The 13,678-nt window shown below is 49.4% G+C and overlaps 1 protein-coding gene across 1 annotated transcript in view; it reads left to right on the top strand.

Annotated features, from left to right (window-relative positions):
* Positions 1–13,678, top strand: part of CDHR3 (cadherin related family member 3) — a 642,490-nt gene that overhangs the window by 123,561 nt on the left and 505,251 nt on the right. The gene's annotated exons all lie outside the window — the stretch shown is intronic.

Below are 13,678 nucleotides of genomic sequence, written 5' to 3' on the forward strand. Positions count from 1 at the left end.
TACTCACCCCGGGCGGCCCGAGGCACGGGCCCGTCCACCACATCTGGCGACGAAGCGGGATGCGAACGGAGTGTTTCGTTCACACAACGCTACGTGCCAACCGTGGCATCGTGATACCGTTGTGTTCCCGGAATCCAACGCAAGCAAAACGGATGTGTTTCTAGGAATAGAGTGTGGCAGTAGCAGCCTGGAAAGGTGCTTGTGCGCTGCCCACATTTTGGAGGAACACCAAACAAACCGGAAGGTCCGACGGCTACGCTAATCCTCACGGCGCAGTGGGTCGAGGTACATCTATTCGTGTTTCCGAGTCAGGTTTGCGCCCTCTGACCCAGGTAGGAGGTGCCTGTGCGACCTGTGAACATGGCGGGAAGTGAAGGAGAAGCAGAGGCAGCGCAGGTGGTGGTGCATAGACAACAGGGGGTCTTTGTTACCCATGCAAGAATTCGACACATCGGGCCCCCCCATCGAAGCTAGGGCCGAAATGGCTGTTGTGGATAAAGAAATTGGACATGTACTTTACTGCAACAGGAGAAACCAACGACGCAAAAAGGGCGACTCTGCTATACTCTGCAGGTTTGGAAGTTCTACGAATTTATGAATCTCTCAACCTGCAAGTGGCAACCTATGACGCAGTCAAAACTGCCTTAAAGAATCATTTCATTCCTTTGTCCAACGTAGACTATGAGAGGTTCCTTTTCAGTGGCGAAAAACAGCGGGAAGAGAAGTCTCTTGATCAATTCTGGGCGCGCCTCCGACAAATGGCCACGACATGTAGATGGGACAACGATGAGGCCATGATTAGACATCAAGTAATCCAGGGTTGCAGCTCAGGCAAGCTTCGCAGGCAGGTGTTGAGGGAACCAGGTTGGACTCTGCTACAAATGCTGGACAGTGGGAGAACATATGAACTGGCTGAATCAAGGGGTGCCAAAATGGATGCGGCGGTGCGTCCCGGCAGGTCAGAAGAGGCATTCGCAATTGGGAAGCAGTCGTCGTCGAAGGTGAGGTGGAGCCAGAAACGCCACGAGGTGGGTCCAACGCATGAGGCCGCGTCCATATGTCAATACTGCGGGTATGATTTACCGCACTCTGAGGACTGTCCCGCCAAATCAAGATCCTGTGGCAGGTGCAACGGTCCAGGGCACTATGCCCGAATGTGTCGTGCTCCGGCACCTATAGCTATACAGAGGGGACCGGCCAGGCTGGTAGGGGCCGGTTCAAGGAGGCAAAGGAGCATTGCGACATTGGAACAGGATGTGCAAAACCTGAATATCGCCGAAGAGGAGGAAGATGAAGTATTCTTCATTTCGAATATGGAGACAGGGACAAAGAAAAAGAGGCAGCCCAAGTGTGTTGTGGACATTCATGGGGTGCCGACACAAGTGCTGATTGACACGGGAGCATCGGTGTGCGTGCTTGCTGCCGATCACTATCAGTCAATCCCGGGGCCACCTCCACTGGACACTTCCAGGGCGAAGATTTTCACTTTTGGCGGTGACACACCACTCCCCATTCAAGGTGTGTTCGTGGCACCCGTATCCAGGGGCAACAGGACCATAAAAGCCTGTTTTTTCGTCACCGACGTTAACCCCCACTCTTTACTCAGTTGTGCGGCGTCAGAGGCATTGGACCTTGTACACTTTGCGTTTGAAGTTTATCAAGTAGACATTGAGCAGTTGTTGACCAGATTCTCAGGCATTTTCAAGGGAGTGGGAAAGCTGAAGGCTCCTCCCGTACGGCTGCACATTGACGGGACCATCAGGCCAACAGCTCTCAAACATCGACGGATCCCGTTCCATCTCCGGAATCAGGTAGAGGAAGAGCTCCGCTCATTGATCCAAATGGACATCATTGAAAGGGTGGAAGGTCCGACGCCCTGGGTCTCGCCGATAGTGGTAGCTCCCAAGCCAAAATAGCCGGGAGCGGTGCGCATTTGTGTCGCTATGCGCCTCCCGAATGCGGCTATCAAAAGGAGGCACATAACACCCACTCTGGATGACATTATCGCAGAGCTGCAAGGGGCGAGAGTGTTCTCGAAGTTGGATCTGAGGTCGGGCTATCACCAGCTTGAGCTCCACCCAGATTCACGTTCTATTACAATGTTAACGACGCATGATGGCCTATATCAGTTTAAGCGCCTGAGCTTCGGCATTTCATCTGCTGCGGAAGTTTTCCAAAACACAATCAGAGGGGCGCTAGCGGGACTGAAAGGTGTATAAAATATGAGCGATGACATCTTGGTCTTTGCCGAATCTGAAGCAGAACACATGCGAAGATTGGAACACACCCTGAAGAGGCTGGAAGAGTTGGGTCTTACCCCCACACTGTGAAAAGTGAGTTTTTCAAGGACAAGATTTGCTTTTTCGGTTTCATCTTTCATGCCAGCGGCGTGTCACCCGATCCTGCAAAGATCAAGACATTCGTGAGGCCACAGCACCCAGTCCACCCACGGAGGTAAGGAGCTTCTTGGGGATGGTCAACTATTGTGGGCGTTTTATTAGGGGCCTGGCCTCCTTGCCGGAACCCCTCAGGGCGCTAACCAAAAATGACGCTGCGTGGGTGTGGGACAGGAAGGAGCAGGAGTCCTTTCAGGCCATCAAAAATGCCCTGTCGGATGGGGATACTATGGCGTACTTTGATCCCACTGCAGAATCCAAAATTGTTGTTGACGCCAGCCCAGTGGGTGTAGGGGCGGTCCTGCTGCAGGCGGACAACAGAGGGGATATGCGACCCATCGCTTACGCGAGCAAAGCGCTCATGAACACGGAAAGGTGGTATTCGCAAATAGAAAGAGAGGCCTTGGCAATTCTTTGGGGCTGTCGTCACTTTCGTCTATACATCTTGGGCAAGCCCATTGTGGTCGTGAGGGATCACAAGCCCCTGCTGCCCATCCTGGCGGGAGTGTCATCAAAGCCACCGCCCAGAATAGAACAATGGATGTTGGCTCTCATGGAATATGGGGTTAAGCTCGTGTACAGACCAGGGACCAATAATCCGGCGGACTATCTGTCTCGCCACCCAAACCAGGAGGAGGCAGAACCGACCAAGGAGGCTCTGACTGTCAAGGGCTGCTGTGTCACGTGGTGGAGGGTGCATTGCCAGTGCCACTGTCCAGGCTCACCATAGCAACAGAATCGTCCAAGGATGAAGTGTTTCACATCATCAGAACGGCAGTGAGAAGCTGTGACTGGAGAGAGGTGCTTCAGAACAAATTGAGGCGGCAGGCGGATGCCCAAAGAGATCTTCAGGCACTTTGGAGGGTGAGGGATGAACTGTCCATTTCAGACGACAGATTACTGCTGAGAGGGAGGCAAATCGTGATCCCACAGGTGCTGAGAACTCGTGTAATGGAACTAGCCCACATAGGGCATCAAGGGGTCGCCAAGACCAATGCGAGTCTCCGACCCAAAGTTTGGTTCCCCGGCTTAGAGGGAATGGTTGAGCTCTTCGTGAGAAGGTGTCTACCTTGCCAAGCAGCGAGTCGATGGAACGGAGCGAAAAACCCTGGGGAACTGTCCATGTGGATTTTGGGTCGACGGGGCGCGGCATGTATTTCTTGGCTGTGGTAGACCAATGGTCGAGATACCCCGAGGTGGAGGTAGTGGAAGGCACAGCTACTGCGTACACCACCCGGACCCTGGACAGAGTGTTCGCAACACATGGTTTCCCCGAACTATTGTGCTCGGACAATGGCCTTCCATTTACGGGTAGTCAGTTTGCCAAATACCTAACCGAGAGGGGCATCAAGGACAGGAGGGTGTCGCCTCTGTGGCCTCGGGCAAATGGGGAAGCCGAGAGGCTCATGTGCACTTTGAACAAGGTGCTGAGGATATCTGAAAGTGGAGGGGAGGACCTACAGAAGAAGCTAGTGGAGTTCCTGAGAGAGTATAGGACCACGCCTCATCAGTCAACTGGTGTTGCTCCCGCAGAAGCGCTTTTCGGGCGCTGTCCCCGCAGAATGATACCTGAAATAGGCGGCCAGGGACCGGGGGTCATTGACAATGATAAATTAAGGGAAGAGCGAGCAGCACGCAACCAGAGGGAGAGTGAACATAGAGGCCTACAAGACAAGGAAGTAGCCATGGGGGATTCCGTGCTGGTACGGAACCGCCGACCGGAAGGCAAACTGTCTCTTCCCTATGAACCTCACCCGTGGACAGTCACTCATGTGAAGAGAACTATGGTCACGGCAGCCTGTGCACGAGGGACGGTCACTCGCAACAGGTCCTTCTTTAAGAAGGTGGACACGTCCACTGACGCGAGTGATCCTGGCGAAGGCACATCCTCCGAAACCGTCCAAGAGAATCCCATGGAGGATGCAGTGCGGGACGATGCTCCGATAATAGAGGGTCCCAGCGCAGTCCCCTCAAGTACCCCGCGGTATCCCGCGCGAAGAGACCGCAGACCACCCGCTCGTTTCAAGGACTACGTACTGGACTCTAGAGACTGAGCCGAGGTTACAGCCGTTCCACAACCCATGTTGGGTCACATGTTCTGTAGTTCCTGTTTGCACTGTTTTTGCATTATCCATGTTTGTGTTGTTTTTGATTAAAGAAAAAAAGGGATGTGATGTCGCAGCCACGAACGACGCATGCGTGAGCCTCGCTCTGGGTCGCGCATGCGCGTTAGTAATAAAGAACGTCCGTGCGGCAGTTGGGACTCCGGACGACACACGCGTGTCCTGTGTCTCATTGTGCGAGTGCGTGTGTACTCACCCTGGGCGGCCCGAGGCACGGGCCCGTCCACCACATTCATGTGGATTTTCTTTTTGCCGTGCCGTACTGTAGCTTGGTATGGGAGTCCTTTTTACCACTGCACTGACTGAGAGGAGGAGCCACCAGCCCAAAAACAGCCAGCAGAAGCAGAGCAAGCGGAGTGCTGGGTGTTTGCTGTCAGGCAGGAGGTGACTCGCACGCTCTGGCCACAAATTATTCTCAATCACTTCTGAATTTGCGGCAATAAGAATAATTGGGGGCTGCTGCACTCTGGGAGTGCACTACCGTGACTGTGAACCCCAGCACAAGTAAGTCCAAAGGGAAGAGGCCCTTTCTTCAAGTTGGCCGAAAAGTAATTTGCAGAGGCGTTGACCGTTAAGTAAAGCAGACCGAAGTCTGCAGGTGAGGCGAGGTGAGGGAGCGTCTCTCCAGTATTTGCTTGGTCGACCTAAACTTAAATTTCAAACTTGTTCATGTACTCCACGCCTAATCCTGCTCTGTCCCTACCCCCCTGGAGATGCTATTACTACTGGAAGACCTCAATCCTCACCGCTTGTCCTCCGTTGGACTTTGTGTTACGAACTGCAAAGTGTTAAAGGAGGAGGAAACCTGCTCATGGAGGCTTACCGCTCCTAGGAACAGCCAAGAATTATTGCAAAGAGTCACCATTCCCCGTCAATAACCCGGACTGTGAGCGCCGCTCTCCCGTGGATTGCACGGTTAAATGCTCACTGTGGGTTGTGGACTGTGTGAGCACAGGGACCTTGGCCTATGGTGAAAATCGTATTGTATTAACTTGTCAGGGGGCGTGGAGATGGACTACGGCAGCCCTGTATGCCAGTCAGGAGTGCCCCTGACACATGTTGACATGAACATATTTTTGGCATCTATTTGGCCTCGGGAACTTGGCTTCATCGTTAACTTTTTATCTGTTTTTCTCACTATTAAACATTGTTTCGTTTTTTCTATCTACTCTATATGGAGTGGTTATCAAGGGTTCCATCAGGGGCTATATAGGATCCATTATTGCTTCCTTTTACTGCTTCCTTTTATGGGAATTTCATGAACTGAACAAGAGGTTCCCAGATATCTTTGTCACTTTGCATGGTTATTGCTGCTCTAACTGTTCTTGTTGAGAATGGTTACTAGCAAATCCTGTAGGACCTGACCTGTGGCAAACCGATGATACCGTAGGAGCTACAGAGATTCACAAAAACAGAGTTATGAAAGCTACTGTGTTATTGTGCTATAGGGTAACTATGGTGAGACATAAAGCGACCTCAAGCCTTATGGCTACTCAGGGCGTGAAGAAACATGGGAAAGTCACAGAAGGAAAAAATCTCCTCTGCTGGAGAACATAGTGGCACTAGCAGAGGGAGCACCTGGGGTTTTGCAGACATCTAAGGGGGGTGGGATATTTGACTCTTACTTACAAAAAAGGTATACGATTTGGATGAGCAGATTAGGGTGGCAGAGCTGGCAATCGTTTCTACTGGGATACTGTAGCCACCCTGCTCAGGCGAAAGACGGGCCATGCCAATTGGATGTCTCTAACCCGCATCTGGTTTGGCCTTTGTACCAGTCAGTCCTTCATTACCCCAGTAACGAGTGATGGCAACCAGGCCGGCCCGGACAGCGCACTTCATGAGGGCAATTACCTTTGCCCCCCGCTGATAGTTGGATCACAGGATGCGCCAAGAGGGTGGAAACATCCTGCTAGCCAATACTGTAAGTTCTCTATCAATCAACAGCCAACAGGATGGGGCGGAATCTAGCTATAAAAGCAGAGTCGGCTCATTCTGAACTTGTCTCAGTCAGGGACAGGTACCCTGTACTTCTGTCAAGAGGCTGCTGCCGGAAGAGGAGCTCTATCCTGAATACGTTACTGCCTGATTGTAGGAGCCTGGACTGCCGTGGAGCACTGCCTGCTTGGAAGCTGCATGGAGGAAACATATTCACCCAGGGGGGAGAAGGAGAGTACTCCTGCATCCCCACCTAAGCCAAAAGGGTGGAAGAGCTGACCTGCCAGAGAAGAGGCAAAGGCAAAACCTTGCTAAGATCCTGGTAAAGAGAGACCAGGACGGAAGCAGGACCCCTGAAAGGAAGAGGGGCAAATGCAAAGATCCACTGAAGAGGAGAGGGGGCAACAATCCAGGTCCCCTGAGGACATGCAGGGCAAAGAACGAAGAGAGAAGGAAGGTAATGAAGACAGAGAGAGAGAGAGAGAGGGGCGAATCATCCAAAGGACAGAGATAGAGAACCAAAGCATAGGACCCAGCCGATCCCTCACCTAAGCGGTCCTGCGCCTGGAAGACCACTACAGGTCCCACTTTGATTGCTTCATGTAAGCGGCCCTATTGTTTATCTATCTGAGGAAACCATAAGAGAGAACTTCTTTTGAATTCTTGGACTCGTGTTATTTAGGGAAGGACTCTAAATTACATATTCTACTGTGAAATACCCGACGGTATCTCATGTAGGGATCCACGAGAAACCCTTATTCACGTGGCCAATAAAGGGCTGATCATCTCGGATTCCGAATCTAGGGGCGAGAGAGCGAGAATGGCTCACGTAGATGGGTAAGCCCGGGTTTGTACTTGAGAAAATAGTCCCGGTGAAACACAGTACTATGCTGAGGAAGAGGCGGACAATATTCCTGAAGTTTTTATAGGCTATAATACATCTGCCTTGCTTCCTCCCATTAAATCTCTCCTACCCAGATCCCACAACCCCTTTGTACAGAACCAACTCTCTAAAATCTCAAACCCGGTTGCACCAAAGAGCATCTATCCCAGAATCACTATCTTTCTGCTTCCTACCCAAACACTCCTGGCCATTCTTTTTCACGTCCCTCTGGTTATTCTGACCCAAATACCCAGTCTTCTCAGAGGAAACACTACCATTCTCACAACCCCCCACCCCCACCTGTTTATTTGATGATAAAAATCCAGGCTATCCCCATTTACCCCGCAAACCATACCAATCATGTCCCTCTGTCACTTTCTGAACTCCCAGTCGAAAGTGACCAACAATTACAAGTCCCATCATCCCCTATGTTCTGTTCTCCATCCTGGTAATTCTCGTCCATTTCACAAACCTTACCTATTTTGTCCTTTTCTGTCTACCTACCGACTCCCTTCTGATAATCGCATTACTTCCCCATCATATCCCGTAGGACAATCTGATACTCCAACTCTTCCCTGTTCCAACATGAACACTGGTTTATGGAAGGTCAGGCAAAGTCGGGCAATTAGCCTTAATCACACACACCTGGTGGCCCTTCCCTTTCCCCACAGGGATAAAAGGTGTAGCCAGAGAGCACAGAACGAGTGAGACGAGCACAGCAGTCAGCACAACGAGATGGCTAACCTGACGCGACAGTTTAAGCAGAGGAGAAAGGCGGCAGAAATCGAGGGGGTGGCGAGGAGAGAAGTGACCTTGCCCTTTTCACCTCAGACCCGTGGACCCTTTGAGGAAGAAAGCCTAAGATCGCGAACAATAGCACAAGTGTCTTGCCGCAGATGTCAATGGTACATGGGGCAAGAGTATGCCGATAAGGAGGAGTGGGGGAGGCTTCCGTGCCCGTTATACCCGCCTTGACTCCAGAAAAGCCAAAAGGCCAAGCGGTTCATTGCAGCCGTTGAGTCGAGGGGAGAATCGATAAGAACCGGGCTGTGTTGAGCGAGAGAATCGCAAAGTGGCAAGTTTGAACCAAATTCAAGGAACTGTGAATGAACTGTAAAAGTGTTAAGGGGACACCAGCTGCAGAGGGAAACCGGCACCACTTGGATGCTAGCTCAAGAGACTCTGGTCGATTCCCCATCTGAAGTGAAACTTCAATTACCAGAAGGCCATAGAAGGGCCAGCGGAATAGGTCAAAGTGGTCATACAGTGGGTCGAGCAGAATCCCTGTAAAACTTTGATCTAGACGAGCACTGTGAAAGAAAGGGACTTGAATCCTACAGACATTTGAACTGGGTAAAGAGAGAAGATTGAAAGTAAGGAAGGGTCAGTGCCCAGAAGAAGGGGACCCAGGGGTGAGCCACTATCATCCTGACTTTCAGAGGAAACCAGACTTGACCATTGACGGCCCTGAGAACTGCCATTGGAACTGTTGCCTCGTGCTGGAGGCCCGAGACTGTACTGTGCTCCAAGCTCCCATCTTACCCTGTGCACAAAACGTGGGGAAGGGAGACCCAGGCTACCACATCCTGACATATTATTTGAGGACACGTCTTTCTTTTCTTGAACTATCCCACACCCTTTTTTTTGTAGGGTTGCCAATAGTTTTCTTAGTATAGGCCCTTTTATTTAACAACACAACATCACTAGGACTGCCTTATTTTTCATTTGATGGTTGATGCTTGCTCCTGTCTTAGATTTAGGTTTAGAATAGGGCTTTTTCCAACCCGCATACAGAATTCAATTTTTTTTAAATTACATTTTCTTTGTCACCTGGTTTATTTCAAACCTTTACTACATGTTATTACAAAATACATTAAAAGAAGAAATAAGGAGACCACCACGGGGCGCAGGCGAAATGGCCACCTGAGCAGAGAGCTCCATTGGAACCCTCGTAAACTAGTGGGGAACATTTGCTTGCCCAGCCCACAAGCTACACCGAAGAGACTGGAACGGAGAGTTCTTACTGTTCATGGCCTGTAAGAACGTGGTTGTATTTTCCCTTGTTCCCTCCCTTGCCTTGAAGCGCTTTGAAACACATTGTGTATAGGCGCTATATGAATAAACTATCATATGATACCAGCGACGAGCAGCCCGACTCCCGAGGAAAATCGGGCACTGCGTTGCCGAAAACGCAGCCGTCAAAGTGGTGCCCCCCTCCAGCAAAGCACCCACCTCACCGTCACTGCATTCCAGGCCTACGGCCTGGGCCAGCGAGAGGTGGGAAGTGAGGGAAGAGCCGCTTCACACTCCGCTCACCCCCAGATGACGCCAGAGTCGCTCGCCCCTCCCCCTACACCCCCACTGCCTCGGATCAGAAAGCAGTGTGGAACGGACCAGTCTGCGGAACGTATTGAGCCGTTAAAAGCAAGCTCCGGCCCCATCTACAAGCCAGTGGACCTGAGACGGAGCGGCTCATAGGCCACGCTACAATTATACCCCAGGGCCAGACGTGAGGACAGCACAACATGCGGCCTGCATGTCACCGCCGGAACCCTCTGCGTGAGAGCAGAGAGGAAGCGACAGCCAGTTAAGGAATCCCACAGAGACCCACCTTTGGTGAGACTAGAACGCCATGAGCCTTCAGGTAAACCCCAGTCTTATGGGTACAGCTGGTCTAGTTGGTGACTCTAAAATCCAATAAGAATGTGCAGGTCTTTCCAATTGGTTCCAAAATTGTAGTCAGAGGGACAGTGGGTCCCTTCAATTTCAATAATAGGTTCAAGTGAGGTCGCAGGTCACTGGATGAACGGGAAGCCGGGAAACCCATCGTATACAATCCAAAGAAAAGAGAAAAATACAGGACACAGTGCCCAATAGAGTGCAAAAAATATATTTGTTAGCAAAATGGCCCTTAGTGTGACACGTGTTTCGGCCCTACAACAACCTTTTTCAAAACAGGTTACTCCTTGCGGATCCTGCCAACGCGAATGACTCACTCGGAAAGTCTATGGGAACAAACCCAAGAAATTTTTTTGAGATGAATAGCTTAACTCCCAAAGAGGGAATGCACTAAATCCTGTTTTGAAAAAGGCCGTTGTTGGGCCGACGTGTCACACTAAGGGCCATTTTGCTAATAAATATATTTTTTGCCCTGTATTGGGCGCTGTGTCCTGGATTTTTCTCTTTTCTTTGGATAGAACGCCATGAGAACCCACTGGATGACAGGTAGGTAGAGGGGGGGAAGGCCGTCCACGATAAGCGGCATTCGTCCACTGCAGCCCCCCTGGCTACCCTGCTGCTTAGGTGTAATCCTCTGCCAGGGAGGTGCAGCAGACCCCTCTCTCCCTCTGTCTCACCACCTCAGAAGGCGGCAGTGCGGTCGGGCCCATCAGGGTCTGTGAAATAATTCACATATAAGCCAGCGTGGCGGGGCGGGGGCCATTGACACAGGGAAGTGGAAATTCAGCGAACAAGCAGCCCTCCATCGGAGGAGGGTAGGGGTCAGCGCACCCCTCCTCCTCCCCAGTGGTCGAAGTGGGGGAAAAATAGTAGTGGAGCTATGGATTTTGTAGAAAAATTGGTGTTTCCAGTGACGGCTGCTGAATTTTATAAATGGGTGGGACTGGAATACATTTTTTTTAAATAATCGGTTAAACAGTGCTTTTTTGCAGCACATTTTCAGAGAAAATTGGGTAAAAAAATACAAAGTTTACAAACAGATTTCTAGGGTAAATTTGATGCAGAGTCACAAAAAGTGGACAGGAGCATTTCCCAACACATTTTCGTGATACATTTTTGTTAACTTTAGAAGGATAAAAGTGTGTGCTGGTCATATTGGGAGGCTATCCTTTGTTTACATAACATTCTCTGCAGCGCCACATTACCCTCCTTTGATCTATTTATAAAGATTGCATCTCCCACCTATTATATTTTCTCGCAAAGAATCAACCCCAGAAACTTTCTCTTCTCCCAGCAATCCACTCTGGAGCAACACAAAGCATGTAGTGCATTACAAAAAAACAAATAAATAAATGAAATAAGCATCAGCTGAAATCCCATATCTAAGTTTTACACGTAAATTACTTTTGACTGTGCAGGTCCCCAATAAAGTAACAAGAAGTTCAAGATTAAGGTGGGTGCCCAATAGCTTCCAGTTGGGGGTAGCTATTAAGTAATGGGCTGCCCTGCTGCAATGGGGACCATGCAATGTATTCCTCATGCACGTTGATCAGACTCACATCAGCACATTACGACATGCATCCATTTTCAATTATGTGTTCTTTCATTATTTCGGCAAGTACTCTGTTTTGTAGGCTGCTGTCCTTTTAGAATAGGTTGTGTGAGAGTGCTATAGGGGTGCACCCTTCAAATACTGGAAGAGGCACTAACTTCAGAGACGGTGGAGGAGTGGCAAACTTACTTTTGTAGGGGAATCTAACTTCACTATTCATTGTAAGGCGACTAATCTAGTGCAGCTTCAATGTTACAATCAGTTAACTCTCTCCTTTAAGTCTGAAAACACCCACTTCTTGCAGAACCTGACGGTCTTAGAAAGTGTGAGAATGGCAGATGGTGTGCAGTGAAAGACTCAATATCAGAGCATAGCAGGATATAGCAGAGCATGAGGTAGTACTCTGGATGAACCAAGAGACTTCAGTGGCTGGGAGCAACAGGGGGGAAAATGTAATGTTGGCTCAACCACAGTTAGTCTGCTATACTAGAATCTCCGGTGCGCTGATTGGCTGGTGGGACTATGTCTACCTGTCAAATCAAGTCCTATTGTAAGGGTGTAAATGTAATCACTTTTACGCACTAACATTTTTGAAGTTGAATTCAGGGTGAGATTACATTATATGCCCAGGATCACACACTTATGCTAAACAGTGAACAGGGATTTTAACCCACTGTGTAATTTGGGCAGAGCCACCTTTTTCCACGCTTCACTTGGAACATATATTTAAGTTTTGGGTGTCAATCAAGACCTACAATAATACTGTCCTATAGAGTTTACTTGCAAAATACACAAATTGCACAGTAAAGCATCATGACAACATGTAAATTCGTATAGCAGCATTTTGGGCCAAAATAATATCTGTGTACCCTTTATTTTCCACATCCAAAATGGGAAACAATAAGATGCAAAAGGCAAAATATCTATGTACCCACTTCATTTTCAGCGATTTAAGACACACTCACAATAAAATACGTTGTGTCATAAACTCACTTAGGTTTGGAGATTCGTCACAAACCTCCGGCGTGACGTGTTGTTATGTATGGTTTTAAGAATATTCAACTAAGGACATCAAAGCAAACTTTAGTTATTAGACATTATGGGTGGTCTGGCTGGACCCTGACCTCCCGCCCGCACCCTGCCTGGGCGAGGCTGTTCATCCCAGGAGATGGCGTTGGTGCTCTGACTTGGGGGGCCTTGGATCAGTGTCCTCGGGGGCAACATGAGCAAACTATCTCAACAACCCCACCCACGCCCTAAAAATTATTCTCATTCTAGCTGCATGGGACTGGATTAAGATAAGAATCACTTCACATTTACAGAGGACTTTGAAAATGTGTAATTAACATTTACTCCCATTATATTGTTAAAAAATAGGGGGCGGGGTGGGGTTGTTTGTATTACCCAGTATAATGCAGTTAAATTATTCGCCTGTGTGTTTGTTCGATTTTAGAAGCATGTTTATAGTGCCAGATTGATGGATAGCTTCTAGGCGCCTGGCTCTGCTTGCAGAGGTAAGAAAAGCAATGGATGCCCTCAGTCTGCGAATGCTCTGGGTTCATGTGCTCTCCAGCTTCAGCCATCTGCTCTCAATTGTATTAATTTTCCCCCAGGGTGGGACTGGGCCATAAAATTGTCCCGGGCACCAATGAAGATGTGGCCCACAGTTGCAAATGGGAATTCACTCCTTTTGTAACACTGTTTGAATAGTAGCCAAGGGGGAGTTTTTTTAATAAAATGGGATCATTGTGCATTTTAATGAATATTCATTCAGCAACACTGGTAAAAACTACTATCCGCATAGTTAAGTAACTCATCAAACTGGCCCACATTGGCCCCAAAAGTGGCCCACTTTGACAAAAAAAAACTGTCCATGCCAACATTTTGTGTTTTTGGTTTGACCACGGGCCTGTTGCCTAGGCCAGTCCGAGCCTGTTTTCCCCCTGTCTGTTCTAGGCTCACCCACAGCCTAAACTGTTCTTGACAGCCGTGGTGTCCTGCTGTCCCACGCACGTCCATTCTCATGCGTGTTCTTTAGTCTCCAGCTTTGCCACTGGTTGCACTTGCCCAGCACACTCAATGTACACTTTTTGGGTCGCAATCTCAC

The sequence above is a fragment of the Ambystoma mexicanum genome, chromosome 12 (assembly GCF_040938575.1).
Source record: "Ambystoma mexicanum isolate Mex_15411 chromosome 12, UKY_AmexF1_1, whole genome shotgun sequence".
Classification (NCBI taxonomy): domain Eukaryota; kingdom Metazoa; phylum Chordata; class Amphibia; order Caudata; family Ambystomatidae; genus Ambystoma; species Ambystoma mexicanum.